We start from the raw sequence: 12,427 nt of genomic DNA, 5'->3' as shown, positions 1-12,427 counted from the left end.
AGCTCGCGTAGTGCAAAGTGCACTTCGAGTAGCTAGGCGTAGCACACCTACACGAACTACGCCCAGGGTTAGTTTTAATCTGATGCCTTAAGTACAATTGGTGGGCCCAGATGTGGGTTGTGTGATCACTTTGCATTAGGAACCAAGCTGTAACTCACCAAAGAAGCCCAACAATTTTGAAATCAGTGTAGGGTTCTCTTTCAGAGGGGATGTTGTCTAGCAGTTCAGCCAGGACTATTCCTATTGGAACAGGGCTAAGACTGTGAGGCATATGTTTGCCCTGGTTCAGAAGTGGAGCAATGGGTAAAAAGACACAATAGACTGAAATACGGCCAAAGCAGTTGTACTAGACTGAGACATTTGCAAGCATTCCACACATCACCTTTTGTTCGTTAAAGATTTTTTAAGATACTGAGCCAGACTTATTCGCATTGGACATGAATATTTGAAATGAGACCTCCCTCAAGCTTTTAGCTGTTGTGTTTCCAGCATACATGAGCTGTTGTTCTGAGTGCGAGAAGTGTGGTACTTGTTATAGAGGCTCAGGAGAAACACAGAGCTTTGTGGTGTTTTATAAAGGATGGCAGCTCTTTCGGAGATGAAGGATCCAGGTTTGCCTTGATGTGTCTGGTTCTGCAGAAAGGGTTTAAACCAATTGAAGAATGTATCTTGTGTTCCAGTATAAGCATCTGGTTGGAAGTGAAGCACCCTGGCATAACATTTTCTAAGATCACTGAAAGATCTAGAGTGTAGTTTTAAAAGCACACATGTGACCTTGTCTATTCGTGAATGTATTCCTACCCATATGTTAATTATGTAGCAGATGAAAAATACTTTTGTGGTTGGGGATGGTGGATGTCAACTTAAATTTACTAATTCAGTGGTCAGCAAGGAAGTGCTGGCAGATTTCAAGTGAACTTTTCTTTCTAAATAAGAGAGAACTGAGGTTCTCTTTATTTGCCACAGAAATGGGAAAGTCTATGCTCCTCAGCAAGGTTCTGAACGTTTGCCTGTAGGTTGCCCTTACACCTCATATTAAGCCATATTAACCCAAATGAAGCTTGCATTATCAGATGAATTTTCTCTGAAGAGATCTGCTCCAAAGATAGAGATGCAGGGAATGTGTTTTTCCAAGTTCTTTCCACAGAATGTCTGTTTTAACACGACTGGTTAGATGTGGGCTTAATGAACATTGAACCACATCGGGATAACCACATCCACAAATGGCATTTGCCAGGCTTGGTGAGGAGTGAAAGGAAATTGAGTTTATGGCCTGCACTAGCCTATATCCACCCTGGATGGAAAAGTCCTTAATCGATTGGACTATCAAACTGCTTGTTAGGTCAGCATAATAGTGGACACCCCTAATGGCATGAGTAAAGCGAAGCTTGGTCTCTGAAGTTTCTTGATTCACCTTCATTTATTTATTCATTCATTTATGCAGCTTTATATAGTGCAAATCAGACCCTTGATGTGGTACAGTACTGTACATTGACATCACAAAAACATTACCATGGATCAACAGCAGGAAATCTTTAGGAAGATCAACAAGCAAATTGAGTGTGGCCAGGATTGGGGCGATGTATTTGGATCTGCTGGAGACTAAATGTGCTGCAGAGTTTAAGGTGCTGGCTTTAGTAGAGAAATGCATACTGTGGGAGTGTCAGTTAATAGGGAGCTGCCATAATCAAGTTTAAATAGGACTAGATATTGGACCACTGTTCTGAAGCGATCATCTGCCTTAAGAGAATTGATTCCTCTTAGGAGTCTAATTTGGTGCTATGTACCCATAACTACAACACTGACGAGGGCATAGAGTTTGTGTTTATCAAGAGTAAATCCAAATTATTTTGCGCTTTCCATGATTGTTTGCATTTGAGTATTTTTGAAGTATTTAGCCAGGCTTGCACAGTTGGTGATAAGAGTAGAAGAAATTCAGTTTTCTGGTGGCTTATTCTAAGATATTGGAACGACATCCATGATTGCAAGTCACTTGTGTCTTCTCATGATTAATTATGCCCTCTGGAAGAGAGATCTTCAAGTACATGTGTGTACCATCCGCGTAGAGATGAAAGGAGATGGTAGATCTTCTCAGGGGAGACCAGAGGGGCTCCATCTTCAAACTAAAAAGTGGCAGGGAGAGGATGAAGCCTTGCAGTGCTCCATGGCAATGAGGAGGGGTTATACAAGTGTTCAGAGTGTGGGAAAGGTTTAAACAGTCCCAGGGATCTGATTTTGCACAAGAGGGCACATTTTGCTAATGAATTGGGTAAAAGTGGTGGTTGCAGTAGCAGTGGCAGTGGCGCTAGCAGTTTAGCTGGTGATGGGTCATTGCCTCCCCTGAAGAGGACTTCCCCCGTAGAAGAGAAACCTTACAAGTGCAAGGAATGTGACAAGATATTTCTGCACAGCGCAGATCTGACCAAACATGTAATCATGCATGCACGGCAGAAGCCCTATGTAATGTGCAATCGAATTAACCTCACCACGCAACACTTTAGCTGGACTGGGATCGAGACAGTGAAGCTTCAAGATGCAAAGCATGTGGGTAACAAACCCTTCAGGTGTGGAGAGTGTGGAAAATGCTTCTCCCGTCAAGCCCACCTTACATTGCACCAGAGGACTCATTTTGTGGAAAGGCCTTTCCAGTGCGACATATGCAAGCAACATTTCACTCAGAAATGGCACCTCACCTTACACAGGAGGGCTCACTCTCCACCACTGGAAGACCTCTATGACTGTGGTGTGTGTGACAAAAGCTTCAGCCGGCTGGCTGATCTTGTTCTGCACCAAAAGAAACATAAGAAGATGAGACCAATCAAGTCGGAGAAGAGCGAAGAAAGTCTCCCACCGACATCCCCGGCCCTAACTCTTCAGCCCTTAACCTCCTCTCCCACCCTTCTTCCACCACTAGCTCCCCTCGCCACTGAACAGGAGTCTGACATGAGTGAGAACCTGTTCAAGTGTGGAGAATGTAAGGCGAGCTTCTCCAGGCTTGCGCACCTTGGGGCATATTATCAAGGACAGGCGATACATTATCGCCGCTTTTATCGGCAGGAAACTGCCGATAAAGCGGCGATAATGGCCTTGATAATATGCTCTATGAATTCCAATCGAAGCTCATGTTAGATGTGTTCACATCTACAAAGGATAAAGTGTTCGTGTGTGGGGTGTGTGAAAAGACCTTTCACCAGCATGCCAGTCTCACCATGCACGCGAGAACGCATCTTGTTGACCGACCATTCAAGTGTGACGTCTGCAAGTGCAGCTTCACGCAAATGGCGCATCTCACTTTGCACCATAGGGCGCATTGGCCTCCTCCGGACAAACCATTTAAATGTGATCTCTGCGCCAAAAGTTTCCTGAAGCTTGCCCACCTTGTTCTGCACAGGCGGCGGCGCAAAGGAGAAAACACACGGATCAAGACTGAGCTTGAGTCTGAGCTTGACTTTCAAGCTGTGGGACTTGTAGAGCCGCAGTGTCAGCAGCCCAACACTCTGTTGACATGTGGGCAGTGCGGACGGATGTTTACTCGACAGGCACATCTAACGTTGCATATGAGGAGGCATGAGGAGAAGCTGATCAAGTTGGTAGAGCAGTCTGATGAGAGCATCCCACGCCGTGTGCATTTGAATGCACAACAGAAGAATCCGCCCAGTGGTGGTTTGTTCACGTGCAGGGAATGTAGCGACACATTTAGCCGCCAGTGGCATCTGACCGTGCGCCGGAAGGAGCACCGAAGTGGGAAGCCAGTCAAATGCCGAGAGTGCGGTGACAGGTTCACTCGAATGTGTCACCTCACTGTGCACCGTCGAAAGCACTCCGTTGACAAGGTGTTTCAGTGCGGAGAATGTGGCAAGCTCTTCCCTCTGCTAGGCAACTTGAATTTTCACCGGCGAACGCACCTGTTAAAGGAACACTTACAAAGCAGCCAGAGCAACGGAATATATGCAGTAGACATTTGTACTCTCTACCATTCCTATGTGACTCTTAGAGTATATCCATCCGTATCCCTTCCCTATGTATATAGAGATAACTCTAATTACCAGTCTCTTCTTTGTGTGACTTTACATCTTGTACATTTGCAATTTCTTCTGTTTTGTATCTTTTATGTAACGCATTTAATCCTTAGTCCTTATGTTTTGCAACTGGTTCTTATGTAAAGCGCTCTGACACCTTCGGGTAAAGTTTGCGCTATATAAAATCGCATTAAATAAAAAATAAAAAAAGACCCTCATCAACCAGATCTCGCAAGCCAGACAGCTAAGCAGTTTAAATGTGTTGTTTGTGAGAAAAGCTTCCCCAGGCTTGCACACCTAGTTCTGCACCAGAGGCGGCACATCCGAGAGAAAAGTAAACCAAACCCTTGTGACAAGAGCAACACATGGAAACAGCCCTTACTTGCCCAAGAAGGGATGCACACAAGCAGCCCTTTGTTCACATGCGGAGAATGCCGGGCCCCGGGGGAAGCACAGTCGCAGACTAGTCTTCCCCCGGGGTCATTCGCGCGAGACCAGGCTAGGTAGGGGGAAAGGGAAAAGTTAGGGAGAGGGTATAAAGCGCAGGGGAGGAAGGTAACTTCCCCTTCCTACGCCTAGCACCATCGGGAGGGTTCAGTGAAAAGTTCGCCCACCCAGCCTACAGTCATGGGGTCTGGTGTTTTGGGTTGGCTTGGCGTGTCAGTTTAGGCCAGGGCTGCGGTTAGGCGGTACCTTGGAGGGATAGGGGGGTCAAGAGCGGGCGCACCCATCCCTGTGGAGGAGTGTGGCTCAATGGTTAGAGCGGCAGACCCTGATGCAGAGTTCTGGCCAGGGACCAGGGTTCGATTCCCGTCTCGGCGGGGTCTTGGGCTCAATTTCCTCGGACCTGTTAATTCTCGCCTCGGTGCCTATTCTAATCACGGGCCCCACGCTGCAACTCTGGGCAATAGTTTGCTTAGCCTCCACACCGACCCCAACAGCGCTAAGGATGCCTGGCTTCACCCTGGGGGTGGACACTTCACAGGGAAAGCCAGGAGGGGTTCTACAGCGGTATGAGTATCAGTGCCAGGAAGCCGAATAGGCGACACCGCAAGGTAACCGTCTGGTGACGGTGCGCTCTATAAGTACCTTGACATTTACATTTACATCCCTTGGGGGGGGGGGGGTTTGAATGATGTGGGGAGCTGGAGGCATGACTGGAATGTCACAAGCATCGGGGTAGGATGATAGGCGATTTGTGGATATGGATGAGGTACGGTATGGGGCATGGAGTGGTTGGAGACATGAGGCAGAGAGGGTGAAGAGTGTGAGGCATGAGGTGTTGATATGGAGTTGCTGTTATTTAATGTTGATGTTTTGGTTCTTGCTTTAGTTATGCAGCCTGGTCTAATAAATGGCCTTTTACGCTTTTACACCTGCGTGGTCTGTTTATTGCGGGAAGTGGGCATGCTTTCCCTCGGAAGGCTCATTTCACATTGCACCTCATAAAGCAAGCCAGAGAGAAGAGTAGAGGAAAGCAGGGAGTGACTCAAGAGCACTGTCAAGTGACGTCTCCCACAGAAGAAACACTGTACAAATGTGGGAAATGTAATAAGAGCTCACCTTGGTTTGCACCAGAGAGCACACATCATGACAAAACAGTTCCAGTGTGCTGATTGTGATAAACGGTTCACCCATATCGCCTACCTCACCACGCATCGTAAAATACACAAGCGGGACAAACCTGTCACATGTGAGCAGTGTCTCAAAAGCTTCCCTCTGCTAATTCATCTCACACTGCACCAGCGTATGCATAAAGATGAGAATGTCAAACCTGAAGACGAAGCAGCCGTTCCACAGGAATCGTCCCCGCCACAGGAAGTGACGGCTGCCAATGCGTCACCCTAAGATGCATTGCAGCAGAAGTGTAATGCAGATCAAATATTTCAGTGCGAAAAGTGTGACAAAAGCTTCGCACGCCAGGGTCGTCTCATTATTCACTACCGAATGCACACAGGAGAGACCCTGTTCAAATGCAATGTCTGTGGGAAAGGCTTCCGTGGGAAGGCCAAGCTGGCAATGCACCATCAGATACACTCCAACGGGAATGCGTATAAGTGTGGAGAGTGTGTAAGTACCTTCGTTCAGCTTGCAGATCTCATTAAACACCAAAGAAAACACAGACCGAAACCATTTAAGTGCACCGAGTGTGACAAAACCTTCCATCAGAAAGCCAACTTGGCACTACATGAGAAGATACACGCAGGGGAGAAACTGTTTAAGTGTATTGCTTGCGACAAGAGTTTCCAGAGCCAAATGTGCCTCGATTTGCACACGAGAACACATTCGGACCAGAAAACGTACATGTGCAGTTAATGTTTTAAGACTTTCCACCTCAGACAGTCACTGATTGCACATGAAAGAATACACAGGGGAGAAGCTGAATAAATGTGGGTACTGTAAAAAAAGATTTCATCAGCAGGCCCATCTAACTATACACAAGAGAATACACACAGGAGTGAAACCTTACCAGTGTGGAGAGTGCGGGAAACGGTTTCCTCAGCAATCCCATCTAACAGTTCACCTGCAAATTCATACAGGAGAGAAGTCGTTCCAGTGTCACCGCTGTGATAAAACATTCAGCATCAGCAATAATCTGACAGTGCATCTGAGAACGCATTCTAGAGAGTTGCCATTTCAATGTAACCAGTGTGAGCAAAGCTTCGCTCGCAGTAAAGCACGGAAGAATCACCAGGGAAAACATGTAAATTGAACAATTTAAGTTTCATTTGTTTAAAGCTTCCATTCCAATCCTCTGGTTGCAGACCGAGAGTTTAAACAGTAGATACATAATCCATGGTGAACCCTGTTACTGGCCCTGCTGTTGCAGCCAAAGAGGAAAGTGTGCAAGCTACGACCTTCCTGAAGAAAACCTATGGGGATGAGATAATGCAGCCAGGAACCTAAGATTAGAAGGCATTGGCGTTCTGCTTCTAGATATGCAGAACTCAGTCCTCACACATCCCAAGAAATCACAAGTGAAACGTCTTTGGGAAGCATTAACCTTGAATGCTTCTGGGAGCCATTAACCTTGAATGCAGATTGGTATGAGGCGTTGTAAGAACAGTGCTAGTCAGTTTGAAGAGCTCGAGGGTGCTGTATGTACCTTGTGATCTACAGTTGTGGTTCAATAAAGCCAAGCCTGATTTGAAACATAAGCTAATATAAATATAAAAGACACGAAAAATAGGCCAACAATAGACTGAGAAGTTGAATGAGAAGATATTATGCAACCTGCATTGGGTCATACTGAATATTAAGACTATAAGTAAATCTAAAAAAATAGGAGATAAGTATGCTTGATTTTAGCCAAAAGACTGAGACAGGATATCAAGTAATAGCTATTGAGGAGGTTGGCACTTAATTCCAATGCTTCCTGGTATGGCCAAAAAAACTAAACTGTCTCATAAGTAGATTTTTTGGGAATGGTTGAAGAAAGTCTCCCACATTGTTTCCAGAGGTATTGTACTCTCTGCAGGGCTGTACACAGAGAGATTTGGCCACGTAACTGGATTGATACGTTCACGGTTTTATGTAAAACACAAGGTAAAACTCTGCTTTTTAGACTTTGTCACAGTATTCAGGAAAGTAGAATGCAAAGGGTTGAAGCTGGTTCTACCATTTAATATATTCCATTCACAATGAAAGAATGCTTCCAGTTAGAAAAACTAAGCATGACAGTAATATCATAATTCTATGCCAGTACTCAAAAGTATTGGTCTTGGTGGCTACACGGATGATTGTCAACTTTCAGAATGTAAAGATTCAATACACTTGAAGACTATAGAATTCCTAATGTTGGTGCTGGTAAATATTGCAGCTTTTGGTCCAACTAGAGGCACTACTCACCTTTGCATCTCTGTTCCAGTTCAAGCAAGAACATAACCTACACGTTGTACAGGCAGCGTGGAATATAGGTGCAGTACAGTTCTGATCCTGCATGGGATGAACATTTCCTAACTGACACTGATTTGCTACTGCCATTTACAGGTAAGCATCAGCTTGTTGACTTTGACCCCAAGATTATAAACCCAACAAAACATGCAAGGAGCATGAACCCTAGTCTAACACTGCAGTTTTCCCCTTTGCTAAAGGGTTGTCGTTTGATACATTGACTGATCAAATCCAGGTCACCTCTGAATGGACAAAACTATTTTAACTAATGCAAGAGCAAAAAAATGCATTTTTTTAATCATAGCAGACTTGATTCTAATGTCTCTATTGATTAATGGTACCCTGCTGACCGACATTGTTAGTTGTTTTTAACTTTCCAAAAGCATCTTTATCAGTGGACTACCCTAACATTGTGCTATTCCTGTGAAAGAAAATATTGAATTTCATATCAAACCATACTCCTACATTTTTTTTGCCATTAAAGAAGGGTGTTACTAAGCACACTGCTTTGAGAATGACACTCCCTTCTTTCCAACATATTACACCCCTCTCACCTCCTACATTTAGATTACCAATGTACACTTTTTTTTCACCTTAAATTAGTTTTCAATTTATTCAGACCTATCTTCTGAGTAGCACCAACAGTCCACAATTGGTGGGTCATTCTTTGACATTTTTGAGTTCAGATCCCCTAACAAAATATTACCAAGTGCATCAACACACCCCACCCCTCACTAAATTCTTTCACCTTCAGGAGACTTGTGTCAGATCTGCATGTACATTTTAAATGCTTTATTCAGTAAATATTCGTTTTTCATTGACATTTGGCTGGATCACAGCTTGAAATATCCTCTAGCAAGATGTTGTTGATTTCAGGCAGTTCTCAATGAGGATTTGCTTACAGTTGTTGTAATAGTGATGCGAACATTGACATTTGGTACATGTTTTCAATACTATTAGCTATATATTAAATTGTCATTCACAGTTGGCATGCAAGAAGACATGGCACATCACTGCAAGAAGTCTCTGAAGCTAAAAACCATTACACTGCAAATAACTCTTTCCAAACTGAACTGCAGACTCACTGAAAAATGGGCTTTTCCCCAACCACTCAAACGAAATTGGTGCTCATGTAAAGCGCTCTGATACCCGATTTCTCGGGTCTAGTCTGCGCTATATAAAACTCTTTGAAAAAAAAAAAGAGATGATATTCAAATCAGCTGAAAGCCGTGCCCTTAATTCCAAACTGATCTTGAAGAAGTTTTAGGAGGGAGGTGTGACTGACTGTGTCAAAATGCTGAGGAAAGGTCAAGAATTGTGAGCAGGCATGGTTCTTCATTGTCCAGGATATGTAGTGCACCATGCACCATATGCTGCATTGAGTGGAGGAGAAGTGTGGCTCAATGGTTAGAGCGGCAGACCCTGATGCAGAGGTCTAGCCCGGGACCAGGGTTCAATTCCCCGCCTCGGTGGGTCTTGGGCTCAAAATTCCACAGACCTGATAATTCTTGCCTCGGTGCCTATTCCAATCATGGAGTCCAACTCTGGGCAATAGCTTGCTTATCTCCACAACGCTAAGGATGCCTGGCCTCCAAGTGGACACCTCACAGGGAAAGCCAGGATGGGTTCACAGCGGTATTCATACAAGCGCCTTGAGACCCTTGCGGGTGAGTAGTGCGCTATACAAGTATCAATTTACATTTACATTGTTGTTCCTGTGCTGCATCCTGTTCTGAATCCTGATTGGTGGTCATCAGTGAGGTGGTTGACTTTAACGTGTTTAGATAACAGGTCTGTTAAACAATTTGTAAGCACTTTTGCTTGGTAGGGAAAGTTTTAAGATGGGTTTAGGTGGTTAACATAGGCGATAGCGTATGTTTTTTAAGATGAGTGACTTACCTGATTTTAAGGCAGTCGGGCACTACAACTTGAATTAGGAAGAAGTTGATTACAAACGTTAGGTTAGTGCATAGGGATAATATGTTTTCACAACTGGGGCTGGGTAGGGTCGGCAAAATGAGAGGATTGTGTGCTGGCAGAGGTAGTAGTTACCAGTTTATTTCAATTATAGTTTCAAAACCGGTTCACGCATCTTTTGACCCTCCGATGTTTTTGCAAACGGGAGAGAGCTCAATGTTTTTTTTTATTTTTCCTTTGAAAATATGGGAGAATAAACTTCTGTTTTCTTTGGTGTTGTATATAGCAACAAAATATTGATATAATTCTTGATGAAGTCAGAAACCTCTCAGGGTCTATTTGTTTTCCCTGTTGATTTTTGTTCAGAAAAAAATGCATCCTTTGTGTTGCAAATGTGGTTTATATTATTCATTGTGTTTGAGTCGTAATTTCTAAAGGTTTTTTGATGTGCACTGCCACCGGTTGCTTTCTTTCACTCAAGGGCTTTCCATTCTTCTAGAGGTTGTTTTGGGAACTAGTGAGAAGATTTCTTGTTGTTTAGCATTTTTAATTTTATTAGGGCAAGATCTTTTGCAACGTCTGACACGACTATGTTGCCATTCTGTACTGACAAGTTTGTGTTCGATTTATCATACAGTTCCTTTCTTGTTACCATTATCTTGGTTTCTAGTAAGGACTGTTCGACATGATTGAAATACCTGGGCCAAACCATTTGTTTCTCTGTTTGCCCGTTGGCAGTTTTGGTGCAGAACAGAGAGAAAGATATAAGAAAGTAGCCAGGCCCGTCCACAGGACGGAGGAGGGGTTCTCAGTTAGGGCTTTTTTTTGCAGATGAGGTTGAGGATAGATTCCTTTCGTGTGTAGGTGCAGAGTAGAATTGTTCGAGGTTATTAGTGAGGGGAGAAAGAGACCCAGCTGTCTCTCGTCTTCCCAGTGAAAACAAGGTGATAAGACAAAGATGGTCGTTCTCTCTTTTAAAGCATATTTTGCTCCCCAGGAATTTCAGTATAAGTCTAAAGCCCCCTGTTATATTTTAATTGTTTAACTTATTTATGCATGTTTAATGTTTACTGGCCATCTCTGTAGCTATCAATGTTCACCTCCAATGGTCTACCTGGCTGCAATGGGACAATGCAAGCAGGGAAAAAAACACCCATCATAATTAGAGGTGCAATTGGCCCTCAGATGCCCTCTCCTCGGTACCAGTGCATGCTCTGTGCCACTGGCATCTGCGACCATGTTTATTTTGCGTGCCTCTAATAAAAAAGTTCCCATTAGTATTTTTATCATTTATTTATCCAGTAAATAAATGTACACTTATCTTTGAGTAGCATTCATATATATTGCAACACGGCTCATCATTCGACTATAGCAGTGTGGTACAAACGGGTATCCTACAGTTTAGAAATCTTACTGCAGAAATATCTATTTTAACGCCCCATGATCCACTCAGCTCACGTTTAGCTAGTCTGTCGTAATCGACAGTACTGAAAGTATTTCGAGACATATTTTCCGCTTTTTCTATCTTTAAAAATAATTACACGTCAAATATATAGTCGAGAGTCGGTAAAAGCAAAGTGTGAGATTTGAGCATAACTCGGTAGCGCGGAAGCCTCCGGATGCCTGTCTGGCTCGGCCCAGCTCGCGTCCTCTGGTGACTTTGATCTCCGCTCGGGTGAAATCTCCCACCTTCGCCTGCTGCTCTTTATCGCCTCAGCCTGCTCGGTTTCCTGTCTGGGAGACGGATGGACAGATTAATTACCCTTGCCCGTCAGTGACATCGATCTGCCTTTGCTGTCAATACAGACGTGCTTTCACCTCGCGACCGCCGCGCGCCCTGCCTGCGTCTCCTGGATCTAAGGCGCGAGGCCTGAGGGCGGGGCGAGGGGGTGATGCTCCTGCCGCTGGGCCTGTCCAGGTGGGAGCATTTTGAAATTGAGTGGAAAAAGTGAACTCAATCATTGCTAAAAACGGAAGATGCCCTAAATATCATTGGGCAAATTTATGTTGGACTTGCGCCACGTTTACGCTGCCGTTGCGTCACGCAACGGCGCGGAAACGTGGCGCATCCCTGCGACCTATTTACAACGTGACACATCTAGGCAGATGCGTCACATTGTAAAGCCCTGCGCCACATGAAACCTGCGTCAGGTTTCATGTGGATGTTCTGTCGCAGGGTGGGCTTTCCCTCGTAGGAAAGCCCCGTAAAACTGACGATAGATTTCACTGTGTCAGTTTTACGATGCTGCTGGGTCAAATCCTTACGCCTGCTCGAAGCAGGCGTAAGGAGTGACGCACCACGTTATGTATGGGTGGCCTCTGTACATTGCAGGAGTTGCGTCGCACTTGCGACGCTACTCCAGCAATGTGCCGCCCGTACACCACAAGATGCGTCACGCATCTGCCCTTCCTTGCACCATGGTGCGCCGCATTGTAAATGCGGCGCATCTGTAGTGCCGCAAGGAGGGAATTGTGTGACGCATCAGTTCTGGCGCATCCCTGCTGATTTGCAGAGATGCGCCAGTACTCATAAATCTGCCCCTACATGTTTGGTAATACAGAGATCCGCTGATGTCAGATTAAGTCCAGCAGGTCTG

Source organism: Lissotriton helveticus, chromosome 1_1, assembly GCF_964261635.1.
Source record: "Lissotriton helveticus chromosome 1_1, aLisHel1.1, whole genome shotgun sequence".
Lineage (NCBI taxonomy): Eukaryota > Metazoa > Chordata > Amphibia > Caudata > Salamandridae > Lissotriton > Lissotriton helveticus.
The sequence above is the reverse complement of the archived record's forward strand: the minus strand, read 5'-3'. Positions refer to the sequence as shown.